The sequence below is a fragment of the Podarcis erhardii genome (assembly GCF_964252035.2).
Source record: "Podarcis erhardii genome assembly, chromosome: 17".
Lineage (NCBI taxonomy): Eukaryota > Metazoa > Chordata > Lepidosauria > Squamata > Lacertidae > Podarcis > Podarcis erhardii.
The window spans coordinates 5,425,687-5,449,425 of record NC_138515.1 but is presented as its reverse complement, the minus strand read 5'-3'; the positions used below and the strand labels follow the sequence as shown (position 1 = coordinate 5,449,425).

The window sequence follows — 23,739 nt, the reverse complement described above, 5'->3', positions numbered from 1 at the left end:
ACTTGTGTCTCCTCACATCAGCCTGACAGGCCCTTCCAAGCACTTTGTACCTCAGTTAATACATCTATCCCAATAGAGCAAAGAGATGAAGTCCGTTCACAGAGAACGGAAGGTAAAACAGATATTTTTGCAGCTTTTAGCCGAATATTTGTTTTTTTGGTTTTTAATAAAGAATAATGGGTGCTGCAATTAGGCCTGTGATTGGGATGTGTCTGTGCGGATAATGTCCCCTCCTCTCCCGCACAACCCCATCAAGTCTAATTCCAGGCTCTCTCTCTTTTTAATCCAGCCCCCCCACCCCGCCCACCCCAGCCCTTGTATCAGTAAGCGAGACAGCTGTCTCTTCCCCTGCTAATACAGCCAAATCCCTTCCCAAACTGCACGGCTGCTGGCAAAGCCAAGCTCACAACCCCGGTCGCAGCAAATATTAATTATGTCGAGCTGGGTAAACAGTTGGCCTTTTATTGTAATTAAGCGGGATGATTTAATTGGGGAAAAGGGTGAAAGGAGGGAAGAGAAGAAGGTTTGGACAGGCGAGGGTGACCCAAGGTCTCCAGAGGGCCTTGCCATCAGTACAAAGGTGGGCTGTGGGATATCAAAATCAACACAGCCCTATGAAATCTGTCCAGGTTTACAGTTCAAAAAAGCAGGTTATGCAGGTCTGTTGACCCAAGAAAAAATATTGGCTGTTAGCAGAGGGTTACCATGACTTTCCACACTTCATTTGGTTTGTTTTCCTCACTCTCTGCTCAGTCTAGAAGTATTTGCCTGTTTTTATCTATCTTCATTCATTTGCTTAAGAATGCATTCATTCCTCCACACACCTGAATGCATTCATTCCTCCACACACCTGAATGCATTCATTCCTCCACACGCCTCCACACATCCTGATGTTCTTATTCTGGAATCGACCACGAGGCAGTTCAACATACCTCTGTCTACCTTTATTATTATAAGACCCTCTTTGGACACAGTAGCTGAAGGAAAATGTTCAAAAACCCTTTTTTTTGTGAGAGGGGTGGCATCTCTGTCACACAGGGGATTCTAGCCACTCCTTCCTTGTTGGCATTCATAGTATTGTGTACTGCGCACAACCAAAAGAATTACGGACATGGAGATTTAGCTTAGCAGAGAAAGTGCTGAATGTTCAAAGCTGCCTCACGAAGAGTCAGTCTCATGGTCTATGTTCGGGTTGCCATACATGCAGATTTTCCCAGACATTACCGGGTACCGGGATTTCAATGGCGGGAGTGACGTCCTAAATGGTGGAAGTGACATTCCTAAAATTGTGGGGGGGTTGCATTTTTTCCACACCACACCCCCGAAAAAGGTCAATGATTTGTTTGTGTCCGGATTTTCACTTCTTGAAATAGGGAAAGCCTGGTCTATCTAGTCCAGTATTGTCTGCTCGGACTGGCAGCAGCTCTCCATGGTCTCCTGATGTGGCCTTTTATATCACCTGCTACCCAGGATTCTTTTAACCACAAATGCCAGGGACTGAATTTGAAAATTTCTGCTTGCACAGCTGGTGCTCTGCCTCCCAAGCACTGGTGGTTCCCTGATTGGTAAATATCCTGTCCCAAGGGCCCTACTTCTTCAGAAAAGAAGACTGAACTGGCCTAGAAAGCTTTGCAGCAGTTGGGATTGGCATTCTTGGCACAATGACACCTTTGAGGTCTTCTCCTGGCAGGGAAGAAGGAGGAGGAGTTTTTTATATCCTGGCCAGGCAGAAAAACAAGCAAAATCCAGTGGTACCTCGGGTTAAGTACTTAATTCGTTCTGGAGGTCCGTTCTTAACCTGAAACTGTTCTTAACCTGAAGCACCACTTTAGCTAATGGGGCCTCCTGCTGCCACTGCACCGCCGGAGCACAATTTCTGTTCTCACCCTGAAGCAAAGTTCTTAACCAAGGTACTATTTCTGGGTTAGCGGAATCTGTAACCTGAAGCGCATGTAACCTGAAGTGTATGTAACCTGAGGTACCACTGTAATTAAAGCATCTTAAAAACAATTCCATTACAGATGCAGACTGCATAAGATCTCCGCTTGAAAGAGAAAGGTCTTCAGCAGGCACTGGTAAGATCGCAGAGTTGGTGCCTGTCTAATGGGAAGGAATTCCAGAGGACCCGATTCCCATATTGTGAGGAGCAGATTCCTGATAAGATGGTGGCTAGAGAGGAGGCCCTCTCCTGAAGAGCACAGTGATCCGTTGGGTATGGAAGTGGTCCATAACGGCAATGAAGCAATGTGACACTTTGGATTATAATCATTTCTACTCATACCGTGTGCGTTCGATATGCATCTGAAACTGTACAATAAACCTGCAAGAGGGAGAGAGCAGCAGAGGGAGAGAGCAGCTCAGGGGAAACGCCGAGATTTGCAGAAGTCCAAAAAGCATTAGAGGGAAGGAAAATCCTAAGAGGGGACAACCCCCAATCCCCACCCCATGCAAGCAGCTCAGTGAGGACTGAACACACTCAGCGAACCCAGATTGCTAACTGGTTGTTGCAGGAGGGGGAGATGGAATGGAATGGAATGGAGCATCCTAGAGCAGGCTGGCTGAGGATGGAATGGTGTATCCTGGAAGAGGCTGGCTGGAGCCCTGAGCAGAGGTACAAGGCTCTGCAGTACGTTTTGCTGCAGGTCCCACCTGTCTGCAGCCCTGCACCCTCGAGAGCAAGACCCATTGAAAGCAGTAGGATCTTGCTTTCGAGTAAACTTTGAGAGGAGTGGTCTGCATGTACATCATACGAAAATTATTATTATTATTATTATTATTATTATTATTATTTATACCCCGCCCTCCCCAGCCAAGGCCGGGCTCAGAGCGGCTTACAAGCAATAATAAAAACAAGATGAATGATTACAAACTTAAAAATAAAAATAAAACACAACATTAAAATATTAAAATGTAGCCTCATCGCAGGAGGAGAAGGAAAAGAAGGAGAAAAAAAAAGAGAGAGAGAGAGAGAGAGAGAGAGGGAGGGAATCAAATTGGCTCCAAGCCAAAGGCCAGGCGGAACAACTCTGTCTTACAGGCCCTGCAGAAAGAAATCAGATCCTGCAGGGCCCTGGTCTCATGAGGCAGAGCGTTCCACCAGACTGGAGCCAGAGCTGAAAAGGCCCTGGCTCTGGTTGAAGCCAATCTAACTTCCTTAGGGCCCGGGACCACTAGGGTGTTGTTATTTATGGACTTTGAGGCTCTCCATGGGGCATACCAGGAGAGGCGGTCCCGTAGGTACGAGGGTCCTAGGCCGTGAAGGGCTTTAAAGGTCAAAAGCAGCACCTTAAATCTGACCCTATACTCCACCGGGAGCCAGTGCAGCTTGAAAAGCACTGGGTGAATATGCTCCCATGGCAGAGACCCCGTGAGGAGCCTCGCTGCAGCATTCTGTACCCGCTGGAGTTTCTGGGACAGCTTCAAGGGCAGCCCCGCGTAGAGCGAATTACAGTAGTCAAGCCTGGAGATGACCGTCGCATGGATCACTGTGGCCAAGTCAGGGTGGGAAAGGTAAGGGACCAACTGCTTGATGCGGCGAAGGTGAAAAAATGTCGCCTTGGCTGTTGCTGTAACCTGCGCCTCCATGGAAAGGGAGGCGTCAAGGATTACACCCAAACTCTTAACGGAAGGCAATGGCACTAATTGGGCCCCCGCAAGAGAAGGGAGTTGGTCCCTCATCCCCATGCCATCCCGACCTAGCCATAGGACCTCTGTCTTCGAAGGATTTAGTTTCAATCGGCTCCCACGAAACCATCCAGCCACAGCTTCCAAGCATCTGGTCAGTGTGTTTGGGGCCGAGTCGGTGTGGCCATCCATCAGCAGATAGAGCTGAGTGTCATCAGCATATTGGTGATAGCCCAGCCCAAAGCTCCGGATAATCTGGGCAAGGGGGCGCATAAAGATGTTAAAAAGCATCGGGGAGAGAATTGCGCCCTGCGGCACTCCACACACCAAGGAGTGGCGCGACGACATTTCCCTCCCTAGTGCCACCCTCTGTCCCCGACCAGAGATAAAAGAGCACAACCAGTTACGGGCTATGCCCTGTATCCCCACGTCTGCGAGGCGGTGGTCCAGAAGATCATGATCGACCATGTTAAAGGCTGCTGACAAATCTAAAAGGATCAGCAGTCCTGACCCACCTCGATCCAGTTGTCTACAGAGATCGTCTGTTAAGGCAACCAGAGCCGTCTCCGTCCCAAAACCAGGACGGAAACCGGACTGAAATGGATCTAATGCCGATTAATAATAGGCAAGGAAGGAGATATAAATGGATGAAATGTGTGTGTGTATCTGTGTGTGTGTCAGGCAGATTCCAGCTCTGGAACAGATCTCTTTCAGACCCTGTTTTTAGTGATGAATTAATGCAATTGCTTCTCCCTCATCCCTCCCTCCATGAGTGAAATGGCATCAGAAACAGTTGGCATTTGTGCCGAGTAATTCATAAATTGCGAGAGGAAAGCAGCTGAGCTGGGGCAGTAAAACCTCATCCAGCAGCATGGAGAAATGCTGTACCAAGCTCTGAAAAAGGAGAGCAACTCCCGCTCCTCTAGATCATGTCTCTGTGGTTTTATTAACATTGAACCTGATCCTTCCCACAATCCGCCTGCTGGTGCCCCAGCACAGCCTCCTTGTGCTTCCCTTTCAGACTCTCCCTGCCCTTCCTTCCTTCCTTTCCTCCCCATTAGACCCCTGACCTGCATGACCCCTGGCCTTTCCAACCAATGCCTGCGATCCCATGCCACAGTCGAGCTTAATAAGGTAAAAGTAGGTCCATTAGGGCCAGTCGTGGCCGACTCTGGGGTTGCGGCGCTCATCTCGCTTTATTGGCCGAGGGAGCCGGTGTACAGCTTCCGGGTCACGTGGCCAGCATGACTAAGCCGCTTCTGGCGAACCAGAGCAGTCCACGGAAATGCCATTTACCTTCCTGCCAGAGTGGTACCTATTTATCTACTTGCACTTTGACGTGCATTCAAACTACTAGGTTGGCAAGAGCAGGGACCGAGCAATGGGAGCTCACCCCATCGCAGGGATTCGAACCGCCGACCTTTGGCAAGTCCTAGGCTCTGTAGTTTAACCCACAGCGCCACCCGCATCCAAGTAAACATGCAGCAAGAGCAGCAAGCATGCAGAACCTGGTGCCCTCTAGATATTGCAGGACTACAACTCCCAGAATCCTTGGCCATTGGCTATGCTGGCTCAGAGGCTGATGTGAGTTGGAGTCCATCAGCATCTGGAGTAAGAGACCCTGATGTACAGGATTATGCTGACAGCTACCCTCAGATCTGCTATAATTCTTCCTGCCCATTATTTACTGGACTCCTTCACAGGACATCTGTGGAGCCTTTAAGTGCAGTTCCCAAATTCTCCCCGATAAACCACTGTTGTTTATGGTCTTGATGCTTGTTGTGGCAATTGTCATTCATGTTGCCAAGTGTGCTCTGTGAGTTCATCGGAATTCAAACTGCAATGCAATAAAATACAATATAAGAAAGAAAAGAAGCCATAAAAATACAAATAAAAATCAGTATGAATGGGTGATGGGTGTACTGACTCCTGTCTTCACCTACAAAGCCACAGACACACCAAGGACCACCTGAATGAAACTCATGGTCCACAGTCTGGAAATGCCACTTGAAATCCCTCCACAGCTTCTGCCTTTGGAAAGACCCTTAACTCAAGACTGCCCTTCACCAACTGAAAGAGCTGAGCAAAAGATGGCCTCCCAAAATTATCCACCTTATTTGTGAGCACTGATTTTGGAGGAGCCATTTTGCTGAATTGTTTTTGGTGTGGATGGGTTCCCCAACAATGCAGAGAAGAGTCGTTCCCCCCAAAATAAAATTATGGGGAAATTATCTTCGTCTGATTTTTCCTCAGCCCCGCTAATACTGGATAGAACTAGCTTGTGGGTTAATACAGGTGGATAAAAAGAGCAAAGGGCAAGAAGAGGAAGACAGGAAGGAGTAAGTGCCAAAACCTTTCTTCTATGATGGGTAGGAAACCCTTCTTGGCCCAAGGCCACTTTCCTTTCTGGGGAACCTCAGATGATGGGAGAGGCTATAGGGAAAAGTGAGCTGGGCAACAAATGTAAATTTTACCTTTGTATACATATCCCTCTCTAGCCTTTCAAGGGAGAAAGTGCAAAGCGCGGCAGGTGTGATGAGTTTATCTCGGGAGGGTGTGTCTCGTAGGGGAAGTCCCAAGAGTCGAACAGAGGCCCAGGGGTGGGGTGGGAAGCATCTGGACCCCAGTTCCTGTTCTACGATATTAAAATATATTGAGTGGCATCTGTAATCTACAGATTTAGTCTGCATACACATTGTACATTTAAAGCACATTCAACACACATTTCCCACTCTCCAAAAAATGGTTGGAATTGTAGTTCACCTCTCACAGAGCTACAATTCTCAGCACCCTTAACAAAGCACAGTCCCCAGGACTCTTTCCAAGGAGGTGTGCTTTAAATTGTATGGCGTGTCCCAAGTGCCCAAAGCTGTACGCTAAATTGGGGAGAAGTTGGGGATGGGGCATTTCATCCAATATTGTGTGTGTGTGTGTGTGCGCGCGCGCGCGCGCGCGTGTGCGCTTTCAGACTCTCCGACCATTTGCGAGGGCTTGAAATGCTGATAAATTTCAGCCCAGTTCTTCAGACGACATTGTTGTGGTATTCATCCCCTCCACCTCCTGTCTCTTCCTTTCCACACTGCCTCCCCACATTGTTCCTCCTACATCACCACACTGCACATGACAACAAACGCATTGCTGCAACTTCCATGGATTCCTCTTTTTCACTCAAACTATCTGGCATAGGGAGGCCTAGTCCGCATTGGGCCTGCAGTGATTTATTCCCCTGCATTAATTTACTCCCCTTCTCTAATCCCAAAGAATGTCTCCTCTGAAGCAATGATCCAGGCCTCAACCGGGATCATCTTTGACTCTTTAAAGCAGGTGAGGAGAGCCTCAGGTCTGGAAGACAAATGATGCAGTCCCAGGTGTCTCTATCCACCCCTCTGGTCTCTTCCCAAGCCATGCTCCTCACTTGCCCTGCTCTGTGCCTTCCTTGAGGGCTTTTTATCAAGCTGCAACATCTCCTTGTTGTTGTTGTTTATTCGTTCAATCGTGTCCAACTCTTTGTGACCCCCATGGACCAGAGCACGCCAGGCACTCCTGTCTTCCACTGCCTCCCACAGTTTGGTCAAGCTCATGTTTGTAGCTTCAAGAGCACTGCCTAACATCCTCATCCTCTGTTGTCCCCTTCTCCTTGTGCCCTCAATCTTTCCCAACATCAGGGTCTTTTCCAGGGAGTCTTCTCTTCTCATGAGGTGGCCAAAGTATTGGCGCCTTAGCTTCAGGATCTGTCCTTCCAGTGAGCACTTAGGGCTGATTTCCTTCAGAATGGATAGGCTTGATCTTCTTGCAGTCCATGTGACTCTCAAGAGTCTCCTCTAGCACCATAATTCAAACGTCTCCTAGAACTGCGCTAATGCCTTTTGGATGCCTGGATGAAGAGATGTGGTCATGGGGTTGGGTTTTGTCTGGCTGGAATATAACCTACCTACACACAAAGAATTGCACCTGTGGATCCATCCACTTTGACCTCTGGCCCTGCACACCTTGGCGTGCTGCGCCAGAAAGTTGTCTAGTGAGAGAATGCAGCTTTAAAGCATCGTTTACATCAGGGGGAAAGTAATTCAGCCCAATCTTAAGAGAACTTTCAAGTGCTGCTTGCTTGCAGTCAGCCCAGAGATAAATGTGGGTGGAGCACCAGGTGTGACTCTGACCTTTGTAAGGTAGGCTGCAGTAAAAGTGTCACCTGCTGATTTCTGGACATCAGTGGCAGAGACACAAGTCAAGCCAATTTCCCCACCTTCCTGCAAGATGAAGCAGACCAGTGCAGGACCAGTTTGACCCCTATTTATGTTTCTCCCACTCCCGTTCATACCGATGGAGGATCCCTGTCACCTTTCCTGTTTCTTCTTTCATAAAAACAGGCCAGCCTGTTGGTCTCCAACAGGCAACCTTCGTCATCTCACAGCAGAGAGCAAAACTCAAAGGCCGCGGGCCAGAGAGTGAGAAAGCGAGTGAGCCAAAGAACGGTTTCTAAAGCTATCAGCCGCATCCATCCTTAATCATCTCTCCCTTGCCCAGGGCAGCCCAAGTGAGAGCACTCAGGAGCAGAGAGAGAGAAAGGCAAGGGGAAGAGAAATGGACCAAAACAGTAATCAGAGGAACAGAGGAACAGGGGCTGGGCAGGCACAGTCCGGAAAGCACAAGGGCCAAGGAGCAATATCTCTGTCATCCACCACTTCACACTTCAGCGTGCGTGGGGATAGGTGAACCTGCCCATTTCAGCTTTTCTCAGTTGTCTCATTTTTCAAATCTTAAGTTCAGTTCTCCCCATTTCTATATCAGTTTTTGGATTTCTTTGGATTTCTTTTTCATGTCTTCATGAAAATTCAGCAGCATTTCTCCTAAATATGCACATTATCGATTGCATTTTTCTCCTGGAAAGCTGCATTGCAAAATCTGGAGAAGTGCATATTTGTTTTGAGAAATCTGTAAAACGGGTGGGTTTTTCTTTAAATGTGAACTCAATTGAGTCCCACCCACCCTATCCTTAATGTTTGACATGCCTTCTAAGGATGTCTTGTTCTTTTTTTTTTTAATGAATATTTATTAGCATTTCCAAATTAATACAAAATACAAAAACAAAAACAAAAAAAACAAAAAAACAAAACTTAAAAAACAATTAAAAACACATAGAATTTCAATTGCTTACTTTTCTTTTATCTTATTTCTCAGACCTCCTCGCCCCTCCCCTCTCTGTATTCCAATTCAAGTTGTTAACTCAGCAAGTCCTCACCTAATTTAATTCACTTTAAAAACCAACTTTACTTTGTCTCATCTTAGCTCTCATCCAAACTTATACATCAATACTTATTCTTAAAGCATTTTCTAAGATTGACCACAATTCTCTTCCATGAATTTCCCAATTTTCAAACAAATAATAACATAAAAAAGAAAAGAAATTGTAATTATATACCCTTTAAATTCCCAATTTCTATTCCACCCATACCCCCTTCCCGGTTTCCGTCCCCAACAAATGTCTATCAGTCTCAATATGCAATCAGCCTGGAGATCTAACATCTGAGGCTCTTAATTCTCTCTCACTTCCTCTCTGCTGGTCTTTTTGTTAGTCCTTAATGTTGAACAGCAAATCTCGGAGAAGCTCCGGCCCAACAAGATCCATATTTCTTCCGGTCAGTCCTCCATACTTAAAGGTGAAGCCTATGGGGTAGTCCAAATCTTGTTTCATACTCCTTTCAAGTCCGATTGTCCCCAAGGGGACAAGGATGTCTTGTTCTTATCTAGCAGAATTAACAAAGTATTTTCAGCTGCACCGCAGGATCCCTTGCAAATGTCACAGAAGAAGCATTGCAAGGAACACCAGGCTGCACCTCACAGGCTCTGCAATGCTTCACAAGTTCCTCCCCACGACCACCACTCCCAAACATTAGCATCCCATTTTAAGAGTTAGGCTCAAGTGTCTCCTCCTCTGCATCTCATGTCCCCCTGTCTGAGGTGCAGGATGTGGCCCACTCTTCCTGCCATATCACAGGTGCGGCCAAGTGGTCCCAAATGTCCTTTTGGGGAAGGGGCTAGGGCTGAGTGGATAGATCTTTTCATGCAGACAGTTCCAGGTTCAATCCCTGACATCATTTCAGCTAAGAGTAGCTCAAGCAGCAGGCAGCCAATCAGAAGGCAAAGAACTGACTTGGTTTATGGAAACATCAGCAGCCAAAATGGAGGGGGATGTCCTTCCATTCCCTTTCAGGCAGATGTAATGTCTGGGGTCACATCCACACCCATACATTTGAATCACTCTCACACCACTTTAACAGTCATGGCTTCCTGGGAATGTGCAAAGTTGTGTCACATGATGAGCCAGTGCCCTGAGCCTTTAAACACACTTGTCAATCGAAGGGAGAGCAATTGCCGTTTCTATTTATTGATTTAATGTTTATGGTGGTTTTCAGTCCTTCTCTCTTTTAATCTTCATTTCCCCACCGTCTTCCTGTGAGGAAGGCTATGGTATTCTCAGCTTAGATAGAGAAGCTGTGGCTGGAAAAAAAATGTACTTAGCCAAGGTCACTCAGGAAGTCCCAGTGGGGCAGTCCTAGATTTCTTTCACCTGGAAGGGGCTGGCGCAAGACATTTTGCTGCCTGAGGCAAAGGGCAAGATTGTGCCTACCCACCTCCATCCCAGGGTACAGAAGCTGACAGAACTGGCAGCTGAATCTCATTTCAGCACTGCAGATGGGACAGCGTTTTCCACTGCAGTGCCCTTCAGACTTGGGTCCCCCAATGTTGTTGGACTACAGCTCCCATCATCCCCACCCAGTATCGTCAGGATGGTGGGAATTGTAGTTCAGCAACATAGAATAATAGAATTAAAGAACATCTGGGGAGCACACATTGAACAACACTTCTTTAGTGAACCTAAAGCCAGTATGCTAGTCGAATGTGTGATGGGCCCATGTCACACAGAGATCTTATCTCAAACATGGAGAACAGCTGGTGGGAGGGGGGACTTGCAAGATATGACAATGCCCCCCTCCCCAGCATCTGCCACCTGAGGAGAATGGCTCACTCTGGAGTCAGTGTGGTGTAATGGTTAAGCGTAATCTGGGGAACCGGGTTCGCGTCTCCGCTCCTCCACATGCAGCTGCTGGGTGAACTTGGGCCAGTCACACTTCTTTGAAGTCTCTCAGCCCCACTCACCTCACAGAGTGTTTGTTGTGGGGGAGGAAGGGAAAGGAGATTGTTAGCCGCTTTGAGACTCCTGAAGGGGAGTGAAAGGCAGGATATCAAATCCAAACTCCTCCTCTTCTTCTTCTTCTTCTTCTTCTTCTTCTTCTTCTTCTTCTTCTTCTTCTTTCTAATGGTAAAGCCAGACCCTCCACTGGCTCAGGCAGAGATCTCTTCAAATATTGCTGCCCCTGGGAGGATTATGGGATGAAGGCATTCCTGAAGGCATCATTTACCTGGAGCATTTGGCCAGTGGAGCAAGTTCACTCCATTTCCTGCCCCGGCTTTTTGTGGTGTAACAAGGCAGCCAAGGGAATGATTTTCCAGGAGCCCAGCAGGAGACAGAATGCCATGCCTGACTTCAGTAGTGGTAAAAATAGCTTCAGAACATGGCAGAGATGAGAGAGGAAAGAGGCAAAGTAGACAAGAGGGATTCGTGGGCAGATTTAGATCTTGGTTCAACCACGTCCTAGTTCTCCTGAATCTGGTATTCTGCAGAGCCAGAGATAACATCAGGCAGAATGACCTGACAGCCTCAGGCACTTGATTTTGGGGTGTCATGAAAGCATAGCCAATTGTTATTTATTTACTTTATTACTATTGCAATTTTGCTCCGAAGGAGAGGCGCTTGTGGGATTTTCTGCCTAATGTTCCGAAACAAATTGACTGGGTCTAAGCTGGTGTTGAGAGACCAGGAAAGAGATCTTGGGGTCGTGATGGAGAACTTGATGAAGATCTTGACCCAGTGCACAGCAGGTTGGGGGGGGGGAAGCAAATTCCAGGGGTGATTAGGAAAGGGGCTGGAAATTGGCACTGCCCATATTGTAATGCCTTCTTAACAGTTGAGGTTTCCTAGTTTCAAGAAAATGGTTTCAAAAATAGGGGGACAGGTCAGAGATTAATAAAATAGTGCAGGGTGGATAAGGCAGATAGGGAGCTTTTTCGCCCTCCGTCATCATAATGCTAGAACTCAGAGTCATCCAGTGAAGACTAATGATGGAAGATTCAGGACAGAAATGGTGGAAGATTCAGGACTTTGCTTCCACACAATGTGGTGAAGATAGACGTCAACTTAGGATATTTCTAGACTATTGTTATTTTTGGGTGGGATTCCATGGCACCTTAGCAGATTCAGGTTTCGGGCAATTGAACCTTATTTTGGCACTGTTGTGCAACTCACCCACTTCCCTCCCCCAAAAGCAGACAAGGAAAGGGGATGGGGAAATGTGTCAGATAAACATGGGACAACGCTTGCTCGATGCATCGTGGTATAAACTGGCTGCCAACAAATTGGAAGGAATGCTCAGTACACAGCTGCCGCCATCTAACCTCCCCACAAACTGTACGTAACCAGTCAGGATGCAAGTTGCTCAATATGCAAGTTGTCTCAAAATGACCTTAGGTGGCTCTAAAAAGTCTACTCATGGGGTGGGGGGCAGCAGAAGAGGACTACTGCCCCCATGTCCTGCTTGCAGATTTCCTAGAGGCAGCTCTGGTTGACCACTGTCCAGAAAAATGCTCCTGCTTCAAAACTGTCATGCAAAGCCTGTGTTGGCAGCTGCTGTCCAGCACGCTCTTCTCTGGTTTTCACCTAGGTCCTGCCAGCCATATCCAGTAGCTGGATGTGCTCTGCTGTGTAAGGCTGCAAGGCACAAGGCACAAAGGACATTGCTCTGCCTGACCTGCTGCCCACACTGAGCCTCCAAGCAAGCTACTGTCTAGATTGCAGTCAAGCGTCTTGAAATTGTTGTTGTTGTTGTTTAGTTGTTGTTTAGTCGTGTCCGACTAAGTGACCCCATGGACCAGAGCACGCCAGGCACTCCTGTCTTCCACTGCCTCCCGCAGTTTGGTCAAACTCATGTTTGTAGCTTTGAGAACACTGTCCAACCATCTCGTCCTCTGTCGTCCCCTTCTCCTTGTGCCCTCCATCTTTCCCAGCATCAGGGTCTTTTCCAGGGAGTCTTCTCTTCTCATGAGGTGGCCAAAGTACTGGAGCCTCAGCTTCAGGATCTGTCATTCCAGTGAGCACTCAGGGCTGATTTCCTTCAGAATGGATAGGTTTGATCTTCTTGCAGTCCATAGGACTCTCAAGAATCTCCTCCAGCACCATAATTCAAAATCATCAATTCTTCGGCGATCAGCCTTCTTTCTGGTCCAGCTCTCACTTCCATACATCACTACTGGGAAAACCATAGCTTTAACTATACGGACCTTTCACTACCCTAAGGAGTCTCAAAGCGGCTAACAATCTCCCTCCCCTTCCTCCCCACAACAAACACTCTGTGAGGTGAGTGAGGCTGAGAGACTTCAGAGAAGTGTGACTGGCCCAAGGTCACCCAGAAGCTGCATGTGGAGGAGCGGGGAAGTGAACCTGGTTCACCAGATTACAAGGTGCGTTGCTCTGCCTGACCTGCTGCCCACACTGAGCCTCCCAGCAAGCTACTGTCTAGATTCCAGTCAAGCATCTTGAAATTAGACTTCCTTATTATGTACAGGAGGCAGTTGGTGGGGTGGGGGGCAACATTACTCAATTAAGCGCTGTTTAAAGAACTGTTTCTTATACATTGTGTGACTTTTGATACTCATTTCCATGCCCTGGCCCTTCCGGTTGGCTGGCTTGGGAGGGTGCAGGGTTAAGCTCTGCTAGACTGGAGTGATTCCCGGAAGGTGTGGGCCTGCCCCAAAGTTCTTGGGGAAGAGCAGGGGATGCGCGCTGGCGCACCTGTCTCCCGCCACTCCTGTCTACCTGAGAGCATCCCTTGCGCAGCAGAAAGGAAGGCAGGAAAAGCGGGAGAGGCGATGCAGAAAGGCAGAAAGACACCAGGAAAGGGGTGTGCGGTGAGAAAGAGAGGGGTGGGGACTCGGAAAGGCTAGAATGGAAGGAACGGAGCCGATCTCTCCCTCTCCCTCTCATACTTAATGCATGGAGAGAGCGCGGGGGGGGGGGGGGAGGCGGAATTCGCCGTCCTGGGTTCCCCCCTCCCATTTGCGCTCCAATCCTCTCCAAAGCCGGGTGCATTAAAGCGCGAGGATTTTCCGAGCGGATTTCCCTGCCCGCCGCTTCGCTGCCATCTCTAATTCCAGCGGGCGCCCAGCGGCTGGGCAGACGGGGCGTCAAGGCGCCACCCGCCGCCGCCTGGGGACGCAGGCGAGCCCGGGGGAGCCCGAGATGCCGCGCGGAGACGGCGGCGAGAGCCAGGGACCCCGAGGGCAGGCGACACCGGCGGGGGACCCCGGGGTCAGGTAGGAGGAAGAGGGCGGCGGGGGCGCAGAGGAGCGGGAGGGGGGCGCTTCAGCTCCGGGGACCCCCAGTGCAAAAGAGGGGACGTGATCAATAGAAAGGCAGTGCCTCTGAGCGTGTGCAGAGGGCTTTCCTCTCGCCGCTGCCTTCTGCGGGATGCATCCAATGTTAGCCCGGATCAGAAGGGACCCGTCGCGATCAAGGGACGTGACTCCCTCAGGTCCGTTGGTGTCAATGGGTCTACTCTCAGCGCAACTTAATGGTATATATACAGCAATAATAATAATGTCAAGCCGGTTTCCACCAGACGCAAAAGAGGACTCCAAGCCTGTTTAATTTCTACAGGACAAAGAGGCGCGGCGGGTTCAGATGCGATTGGAATTGCTGCCGCCTCTGATCTGAAACCCTCCGCGGAATCACTCGGGGGATGAAGGAAATGCACTCTGTACCTGCTCAGAGGCACTTTCGTTTGTTTAATTTTCTAAACTGGACTCTGGGCTGGGGCTGAGCCCTCGGAACAAGTCAACGCCGCCTCCCTCCGGGACAAGGCTCCTTTCCTTAAACAATTGCAATGAGAGGTGAGGTTTGTTTGGTGTGAGGGGTTATAGAAACAGCTGGGGGGGAGAGAGAAGAAGCTGCCGTGGCTGTTGGGAATTCCTTCTTCTACACAACAGTTGTTCTTAGTGCAAGGCAACAAATTACAAAGAAATGAGATTCCGACTAAACATCGGGGGGGGGGACTTTCTGATAGTAAGAGATGCTTGACAGTCTCCCTCTGGAGGTTGTGAAGTCTCCTTCCTTGGAGGATTTTTAAGCAGAGGTTGGATGGTCATCTGTCATGGATACTTTAGCTGAGCTTCCTACATTGCAGGGGGTTGGACTAGATGACCCTTGGGGTCCCTTCCAATTCTACAATTCTGTGATTCTATACCTTCTATGAACATAGAATATATGAAACAGACCCCCCCAAAAAAGCATGAACCAAAACAACAACAACAACAACACCCCTCCCTCCCTTCAACTAACCACAGCCCCGTTTTACAATTAATTACCCTGTTAAAGAGGCACAGAGATGGCAGGGAAATGGGTCTTTGCTTTTGCTAACTTGGACAACAAAACCGGCAGGATTATTATTCTTGGGCCTTACAGGTCAGGGCAGAAGTGGCTTTTCCAAAGGATGAGGTGAGGATTGGGGGAAAGCATTAAAGACCACAGCAGTGGCATGCAGTGCGATTTTCCATAGGGGAACAGTTAGGGCCAGAGATGCGCGTGAGCATCGTGCCTCCTCCCTTAAGCTGGGCAGAAGCTTCCCGGGCTTTGGGGAGGAGGCACCAGGCTGTAATACTTTAATACTCTAATTTACCAGGAACATTTAGGGAACTAGCCTAGTCCCCCTAGTCCACTGACCACACGCCACTGGACCACAGGGTGGGAGAAGGACAGATCTGTTCCACTGGAGACAATGTACTGTGCATGGTAATGCTCTTGTGCAGCTCTTGTTCATGTCAAATAATTTTGTGCAGGAGAACTTCCCAGTGGGCTGAGACCAAAGATAATTTCTGCACAAGGAAGTGCCATTTTGGATATTTCCAAGTCGGGCACAGGCTGGGCCCTGGGCTCGCATCAGCTCTGAGATCAGTGCCTCCTCTACAAAAAGACAAAGACCTCACACTGTCACTCAGCCAGCGAATTGGTTGGGAGAGTGATCATTGCGCCCACTTTGCAGGTGAACAAACCGAGAGGCAAAGAGCAGCTTCTGCAATGGCCTCCAGGAGCCACCATGCTGAATTCTGGTGTAAAGGCTGGTGCAGGAGGTGCTGCCTGGTTCAAGGGATCTGGTGCAAGGCAGCAAAATGGAAGGGAAGAGCCTATCATTTCAAAGAGGCCAGCAGGGCACATGGGGAAGCAGCCTGTTCAGGGCAGCTAAGTGGAAAGAGCAATCCCTTTGGTAGCCAAAGTCCCAGAAGCCAGGCCCAGCCCACGAGCCCAAGTAACCCAAGGGGCTGCTTGGGGTGGTGGTCTCTTTAGCAGTGCCCATGAAGCAGCACACTCTCGCTAAGGGAAGCAACCCGCAGGGTCTCTTGCAATGACACAGAAAACACAAAGAAGTTGCCTTATGCTGAGTCAGACCATTGGCCCATCCAACTCAAAATTGCCCCAACAGAAGCTCTCTCCAGGGTTCCAGGCAGGGAAAAGTCCCAGCCTTTACCTGGAGCTGTCAGGAATCGAACCCGGAATGTTTGCATGCCAAAATAGAATTCTATGCCTGGAGGGCTACAGCCCTTCCTCTTAAAGGTTTCTGATCATGTCCAAACTGTGCATGATCTCCCAGCTTTGGAAATTCTTAAGGGATCCTCTGGGTCAAATCTCTGGCATCCATTGTTTCATTCTGTTCTTATAGGAAGAGTCGTGAGATACTCCTATAAACACATGATCAGTCAATCGCTGCTGCCACTGCTGTGGTGCAAGAGAGCACACTCAGAGTGGGTGACTTTGCTAGAGTGAAGTCTACAGGGCTGCCGTTCAGGGATTAAAAACTGGGTGAGTTTTGCAGGGCAGCTGTGCACCGGGGGATCTGAGCTAGCAGCTCTATGAGGTGAAGCAAAAAGAAGAAGGTAGAACGTGCTAAAAGAAGTCAAAGGATTCCTCTTCATTGCCTAACTGTGCCCGCCTTGTCGGCTGTCATGTGGAGAAGACCAAGGGATGCTCTTTGGAAGTATAGATAGAAGGGCATGTTTGGGTGGTGGTGCCATCTCTTGACCATCAGAGACATCGAATCATAGAACTGTAGAGTGGGACAGGACCCCATGGGTCATCTACTCCAAACCCTCTGCAATGCAATGCTTTTAAAGCAGGGGTGGGGACCCATGGCCCTCCAGATAGTGTGGGGCTCCAATTTCCATCAGGCTTAGTCAGCAGAGCCAATGGTCAGGGAGGGTGGGAGCTCTGGAGGGCCACGTGCTCCCCAGCTCTGCCCTAAAGCAGCTGGTCCTTGCTCTGGACTGGATCTCTTCCTTCTGACACCAGGGCCTCGTTCTCAGGCTAGTATACTTACATTCCGCCTTTCCTCCAAAGAGCTCAAGGTGGCACACAGGGTTCTCCCACCTCCCATTTTGTCTTCACAACAATCCTGTAAGGTAGGGTTGAGTGATTGGCCAAGGATGACCCTCTACAGTTTTAGGGTTTTAGGATTGCCTGGTGAGTTTCATGGCTGGAGTGGAGATTTGAACCCAGCTCTCCCAGGCCTTAGTCTGTCACTTGAACCACCACACCACAAGGAAAACCTCAGGGTGACAGCTCAGAGCCAAAGGGGCCGGGTGTATCCTGTGAAGCTTGAACACTTTTGTTATTCACTCTACCTTGGTGCCCAACAGCCCTGTCCCTTACTTGCTAGTCACAGCCAGGTTCTGTCCTCAACCTGCCAAGCGATGTTCTTTGCCCCCTACAGCTTCTGTTAGCCTCTCCTGCTGCTGCTCTAGCATCCTGCCCCTTCTTAGGAGCTGAACCTGAGGAGAACTGGCAATGCCTCATCCAGGGGTGAGGAGGCCTCAGACCCAGGAAATAAATGCCTGGCTTTAGGAAGTCCCCCCAGTCCTCACCCTCTACCAGTCCTGATTCACACACTCCTTGAGGGCTTTTGCCTGGCTGGAAAGTGTCCTTGCACTCCAATTTTATCTTCACCTGCCTCTGCCAGACAATCATCTGACATCTTGATCATGTCAGGTGATGGACAGGTGGGCGGTCCTGCCCAGCTGTCAAAGTTGACCTGCAGGGGGTGGGTTGGGGGTGTCTGCTTTGCCAACGTGCTCCCCACAGGGGAAGCAGCACCCAGCAGGATTGAACCCCAGTCCTGCAAGCCCATCAGCTGAAGCCACCCAGTGACATCAGTTGATTGATGGGCGGGTGTGGTTTGGGGGACATGGCCAAGCTGGACCCTTCTGGCAGAACCAAATTGACCCATGAGGCTTTCCCACCCCATGTTACAGGCTGCCTCAAAGTTCTGCCTGCACTGGCTGAACAGCAGGTCTGTTGGCCGCTCTCCTGGCTTGTTGCCCCAGCCTCAGTCCTGGACAATATCCGTGCAATGCCATGCAAGGCGGCAGTTGCAGTTGATCCAGGTGATCCAAGGCGGCCATCTCTGGACCAAACGGGGCAGGCATTGAGCCAATGCAAATCAGTTGCTCTGAATCAGCCCAATAGAAGGGGCCCAGAAAGGAGAGGTTCAGTGGAGGAGTCCATGCTTGGCTTGCAAACGGTTCAGCCCTTGGCATCCACAGATAGGACTCGGAAAGACTCTTGTCCAAACCTCGGGAGAGTCACTGCCAATCACTGTAGACCAGGAGAGGGGAAGCTGGATCCAGCCAGATCGACAGTGGCGGCCAATCCACTGTGAGTCCACTTTCCAGCCGGACAAGGAAAACCACTTGTCAATCACCTAACATCATATGGCGTCCAGTAATTGTAACGTCAAGCTGCAGCTGCCAGTTCTGGGCACCACCGTTCAAGAAGGACACTGACAAACTGGAACGTGTCCAGAGGAGGGCAACCAAAATGGTCAAAGGCCTGGAAACGATGCCTTATGAAGAACGGCTAAGGGAGCTGGGCATGTTTAGCCTGGAGAAGAGGAGGTTAAGGGGTGATATGATAGCCATGTTCAAATATATAAAAGGAGGTCACATAGAGGAGGGAGAAAGGTTGTTTTCTGCTGCTCCAGAGAAGCGGACACGGAGCAATGGTTCCAAACTACAAGAAAGAAGATTCCAGCTAAACATTAGGAAGAACTTCCTGACAGTAAGAGCTGTTCGACAGTGGAATTTGCTGCCAAGGAGTGTGGTGGAGTCTCCTTCTTTGGAGGTCTTTAAGCAGAGGCTTGACAACCATATGTCAGGAGTGCTCTGATGGTGTTTCCTGCTTGGCAGGGGGTTGGACTCGATGGCCCTTGTGGTCTCTTCCAACTCTATGATTCTATGATTCTAAGGAAGAGTTGGGAGCACACACTGTCGATGTGGACCATACAGAGCTTGATGGTCCAACTTGGATGGCGTGAGGCCTGCTTCCTGTATCCCAAAGTAGGCAAGGCTAGGCAGACAGTTGCTCTTGCCCAGGCTAGGAGTGTGGGAGGTTGGGGTTGGAAGAGACCATTGATCCAACGCAGAAGGCAAGGGAAAAGCTTTGCTGTGGTTTTTGGGGAGGTGCCTGTGCATGAGAGCAGGTCCCCAAATCCTGCTTCCCTCTTCCCATCTGCCCCCTAACGTGCTTGCCCTGGGGCAAGCTCTCCCCCACCCACCCCTTGCCTGGCCAGTCATCCTCTTTCCTTTTTAATCCTATTTGGAAAGAAGAGACCCTCCATTTTCATCCCCTGGCCCCAGCCTGATCTCCGCAGATGCATTCCCTTCTCTCTGCCTAATGTACTGTGCTATTATCCCAGCCGTCCAGGCTTTGGCACCAAGCCCCTTTCCCCGGAGAGAGGGAGAGAGAGGGAGAGAGACCACTTTCAGCTTTAATCGGCTGCATTTCAGTCACAGAGGGAAGTAAATAAATAACACACACAAACAGCGCTCAGAAATCGCAATTCCATATTGAGGGTCTTTAGCCCCGGGTGGCTACCACTGCCTTTCCTCCCATGCAAAGCCATCTCCACCCTCCTCAGTTCTCAGCCTCTACCAATTCCACCCCCTCCTCTTCAGACAGATTCCAGTCCTTGTTTCTGGATTCAGATCTGACTTGTTCATTTGGGGGGGGGGGTTTCATAGCGGTGGTGGTAGTAGTAGTAGTAAATAATAATGCTTCTAGTACTTAGGACTTCAGAGAAATCAGAAAATTATATAGGCAGATCCTGATGGCCGCTGGGTTCAGCCAGACTTTGGATGAGGCTCAGCACTCTGCCCAGCTTTTTGCCATTCCACCTTCCTTTCCCCTGTCCCTGCAGCCCCTTCCCCAATTCCTATTTCCCCAATTCTCAGTCCTTCTCATAGTATTCCGAATTCTTGGGAAACCTGACTCTTCTACACAAATCAAAAACAATGTTTTTTAAGTATGTAGTTCTCCTCAATGTGTGCCCTGTACAGTGGTACCTCGGGTTAAGTACTTAATTCGTTCCGGATGTCTGTAATTAACCTGAAACTGTTCTTAACCTGAAGCACCACTTTAGCTAATGGGGCCTCCTGCTGCTGCCATGCCGCCGGAGCACGATTTCTGTTCTCATCCTGAAGCAAAGTTCTTAACCCGAGGTACTATTTCTGGGTTAACAGAGTCTGTAACCTGAAGCATATGTAACCTGAAGCATATGTAACCTGAGGTACCACTGTATTCAGAATGGTGAAGTTTCTTTTGAAGCAGGGGAGGAACTGAGCAGCCGGGATCCAACCCTCTTCTATTCTATGCTCAATTGGTAAGAGCATGAAACTCTTATAACTCAGGTTTGTGGGTTCAAGCCCCACATTGGGCAAAAAGATTCCCGCATGGGGGGGTTGGACTAGATGACCCAATGGGACCTTTTCATTCTATAATTCTACTCCAGCCTTGGATTCTCTGACACAGACTGCCTCTTCTCTCTTTGGTAAACACACAAGACGTAACCGGCTGTACGTTTGAAAAAATAATATATACTATTCATTGTATTGAATTGTAGATTTCCACAAAAGTAGCTCATAAAGTTCAAGGAACAAAGTAGAAGACCCAGTGGATCAGTTCATTTTCTAATCAGTTTATGCATAAGGTCCATATACAGTGGTACCTCAGGTTACAGACGCTTCAGGTTACAGACTCCGCTAACCCAGAAATAGTACCTCGGGTTAAGAACTTTGTTTCAGGATGAAAACAGAAATTGTGCTCCGGCAGCACGACGGCAGCAAGAGGCCCCATTAGCTAAAGTGGTGCTTCAGGTTAAGAACAGTTTCAGGTTAAGAATGGACCTCCGGAACGAATTAAGTACGTAACCAGAGGTACCACTGTATGTGAAAGTGTCTATTCCACCTGTCTGTTCATAGAGTCCAACAGTCCACACGAAAGGTTGTTGCAGTTCCACAGAATCCTTTCACAGAGTCTAAGGCAAGAATTTCCGGAATATTAGCCTTGTTTTGCCATCTTGGGCTTCATTAGTAGTACAAACTCATATATGATATCACAGGACAGTGGATCTTATAGCATAGTAGTAGCTGCTGACTTTTGTTGAAATCTACAATTCAGGACAATGAATAGTGTATGTTATTTTTTTCAAACGTACAGCCAGTTACGTCTTGTGTGTTTACTGAATATGTTTCACGTAACCAGAAGTTTGTTGTTTTGCGCATCTCTCTTTGGGGCAGGAGGAAGCATTCCTCACCCAGCCGTCGCTGAGAGCAGTTGCAAGCGGAGAGTCAGGCAGATTCCTGGGGGAGAATCATATTGTGTCCAAGGACACTCAAGACCCAGACATGCCTTCTGTAGGAACCACCTATAGCCGGGCCGTCCAACCTCTCAGACCAAGTGGGCTGCAATAATACTTTGACATAGGGGCCACACACTGAATTAAATTCCTGTAGCAATAATTTAAAGTGTTTGCAATAGAGTTAATACAAGACAATTTGTTGCTTGTTGTTGTTGTTTAGTTGTTTAGTCGTGTCCGACTCTTCGTGACCCCATGGACCAGAGCACGCCAGGCACTCGTCTTCCACGGCCTCCCACAGTTTGGTCAGACTCATGCTGGTAGCTTTGAGAACACTGTCCAACCATCTCGTCCTCTGTTGTCCCCTTCTCCTTGTGCCCTCCATCTTTCCCAACATCAGGATCTTTTCCAGGGAGTCTTCTCATGAGGTGGCCAAAGTATTGGAGCCTCATCTTCAGGATCTGTCCTTCCAGTGAGCACTCAGGGCTGATTTCCTTCAGAATGGATGCATTTGATCTTCTTGCAGTCCATGGGACTTTCAAGAGTCTCCTCTAGCACCATAATTCAAAAGCATCAATTCTTCGGCGATCAGCCTTCTTTATGGTCCAGCCCAGCCTTTCGCATGATGAATTCTGCATATTAGTTAAATAAGCAGGGAGACAATATACAGCCTCGTCGTACTCCTTTCCCAATTTTGAACCAATCAGTTGTTCCATACCCAGTTCTAACTGTAGCTTCTTGTCCCACATAGAGATTTCTCAGGAGACAGATGAGGTGATCAGGCACTCCCATTTCTTTAAGAACTTGCCATAGTTTGCTGTGGTCGACACAGTCAAAGGCTTTTGCATAGCCAATGAAGCAGAAGTAGATGTTTTTCTGGAACTCTCTAGCTTTCTCCATAATCCAGCGCATGTTTGCAATTTGGTCTCTGGTTCCTCTGCCCCTTCGAAATCCAGCTTGCACTTCAAGACAATATTCACAATTAATCCATATAATCAAGCACACAAGTAATAGAGTTGGTACCTTTATTTTTTAAACAGATCAGAGGCTGCCAAGTGTGGTGGGGGTTGCTGGATGCAGGCAGGACTCTGGTCAGGAAAGAAGGGGGAGGGAAAAAGCAAGAAAGCTCTTGCTAGCTCACGGGGCGGGGCAGGGGGAGGCAAAATTTACAGCAAAATTATAAGCTGTAACCAAGATGCTTACAGTGATGGCAAGGTGGACCAGCAAACGTACACTCCATATATGTAAAGCCCACTTAAAGCACATGGCTTCCTCCAAATATTCACAGGAATTGTAGTTTACCCCTCACAGAGCCACAATTTCCAGCACCCTTAAGAAACTATAGTTCCCAGTAATCTTGGGGGGAAGTTGTGTGCTTTAAATGTTTGGTGTTTCTGCATATTCCTAACAGATTCTGCCCCATGTGAATGAGTGGAAATCCCCATTAGGGTTTTCCATCCCAGGCAATCAAATGTCTTGGCCTCACCCTTGGCGTGATTCTCCCATGAGTGATTTTTCAATGCCATCTGAGTGCAACATCCCATTCATGCGTAACAGATGGAGAAGGTTACAGATAGGTAGCCGTGTTGGTCTGCCATAGTCAAAACAAAACAAATTCCTTCCAGTAGCACCTTAAAGACCAACTAAGTCAGTTCTTGGTATGAGCTTTCGTGTGCATGCACACTTCTTCAGATGGAGAAGGTGTTTTCATTTGCACTAGGAACAACAGCCTTGCTGTGGGGTACATGTACACAATCATGTTGCTGTCAAGCACTTTGCAAAAAAAAATAACAGCAGTTAAATGAGTATTCATGAGCATGGGTTTTGCTGGAGAGGAATGCAAAAAGTTCAGAGAATAAGGCAGAAATGAAAGAATGTTGTTGATGATGTTGTTGTTTTAAAAATGAGATTGGATGTGGGGACAGCAAGACGAAAGCATCTGATGGATGTGCCTATGAAAATGGCTGTATTCAATGCTAGTCCTACTCAGAGTAGACCCATTGAAATTAATGGACACAAGTAAGTTAGGATTATTCCTTTCAGCAGGTGTGCGTTGAGTAGGGCTAGCATTGAAGACAACCCCCTGGAATTGCCCTAGCAATGAATGTGCTGTGGAAGAAGCTTTGCATTTCCCCTGCAAGCAGATCAGAATGAATGCACGACAAATAGCCATCGTCCTTTAAACTCCCTGCAAGCTTTGTGCAAACAAATCAGGATGGATGCACAATAAACAGGTTCTCTGGAAGCAGCCACAGTCCACAAGGAAACTGCAGAATAAAAGCAGCAGAGCCAACAGCTGAAATCTATTTAAAGGAGACAGGGT

General features: G+C 48.5%; 1 protein-coding gene and 1 long non-coding RNA gene across 2 annotated transcripts in view; one reads left to right on the top strand and one right to left on the bottom strand.

The window, feature by feature from the left end:
- LOC309332571 overlaps positions 1–4,939 on the bottom strand; it is a 264,539-nt gene extending 259,600 nt beyond the window's left edge. The window contains exon 1 of the long non-coding RNA XR_014152187.1: positions 4,795–4,939. This is a non-coding gene — a long non-coding RNA (uncharacterized lncRNA). The remainder of the gene's footprint in view (positions 1–4,794) is intronic.
- A 9,011-nt stretch (positions 4,940–13,950) lies between these two features.
- The window catches only part of LOC309332123 (metabotropic glutamate receptor 6-like), a 52,462-nt gene continuing 42,673 nt past the window's right edge, over positions 13,951–23,739 (top strand). The window contains exon 1 of the mRNA XM_081844943.1: positions 13,951–14,052. The gene's annotated coding sequence lies outside the window, so the exon portion shown is untranslated. The remainder of the gene's footprint in view (positions 14,053–23,739) is intronic.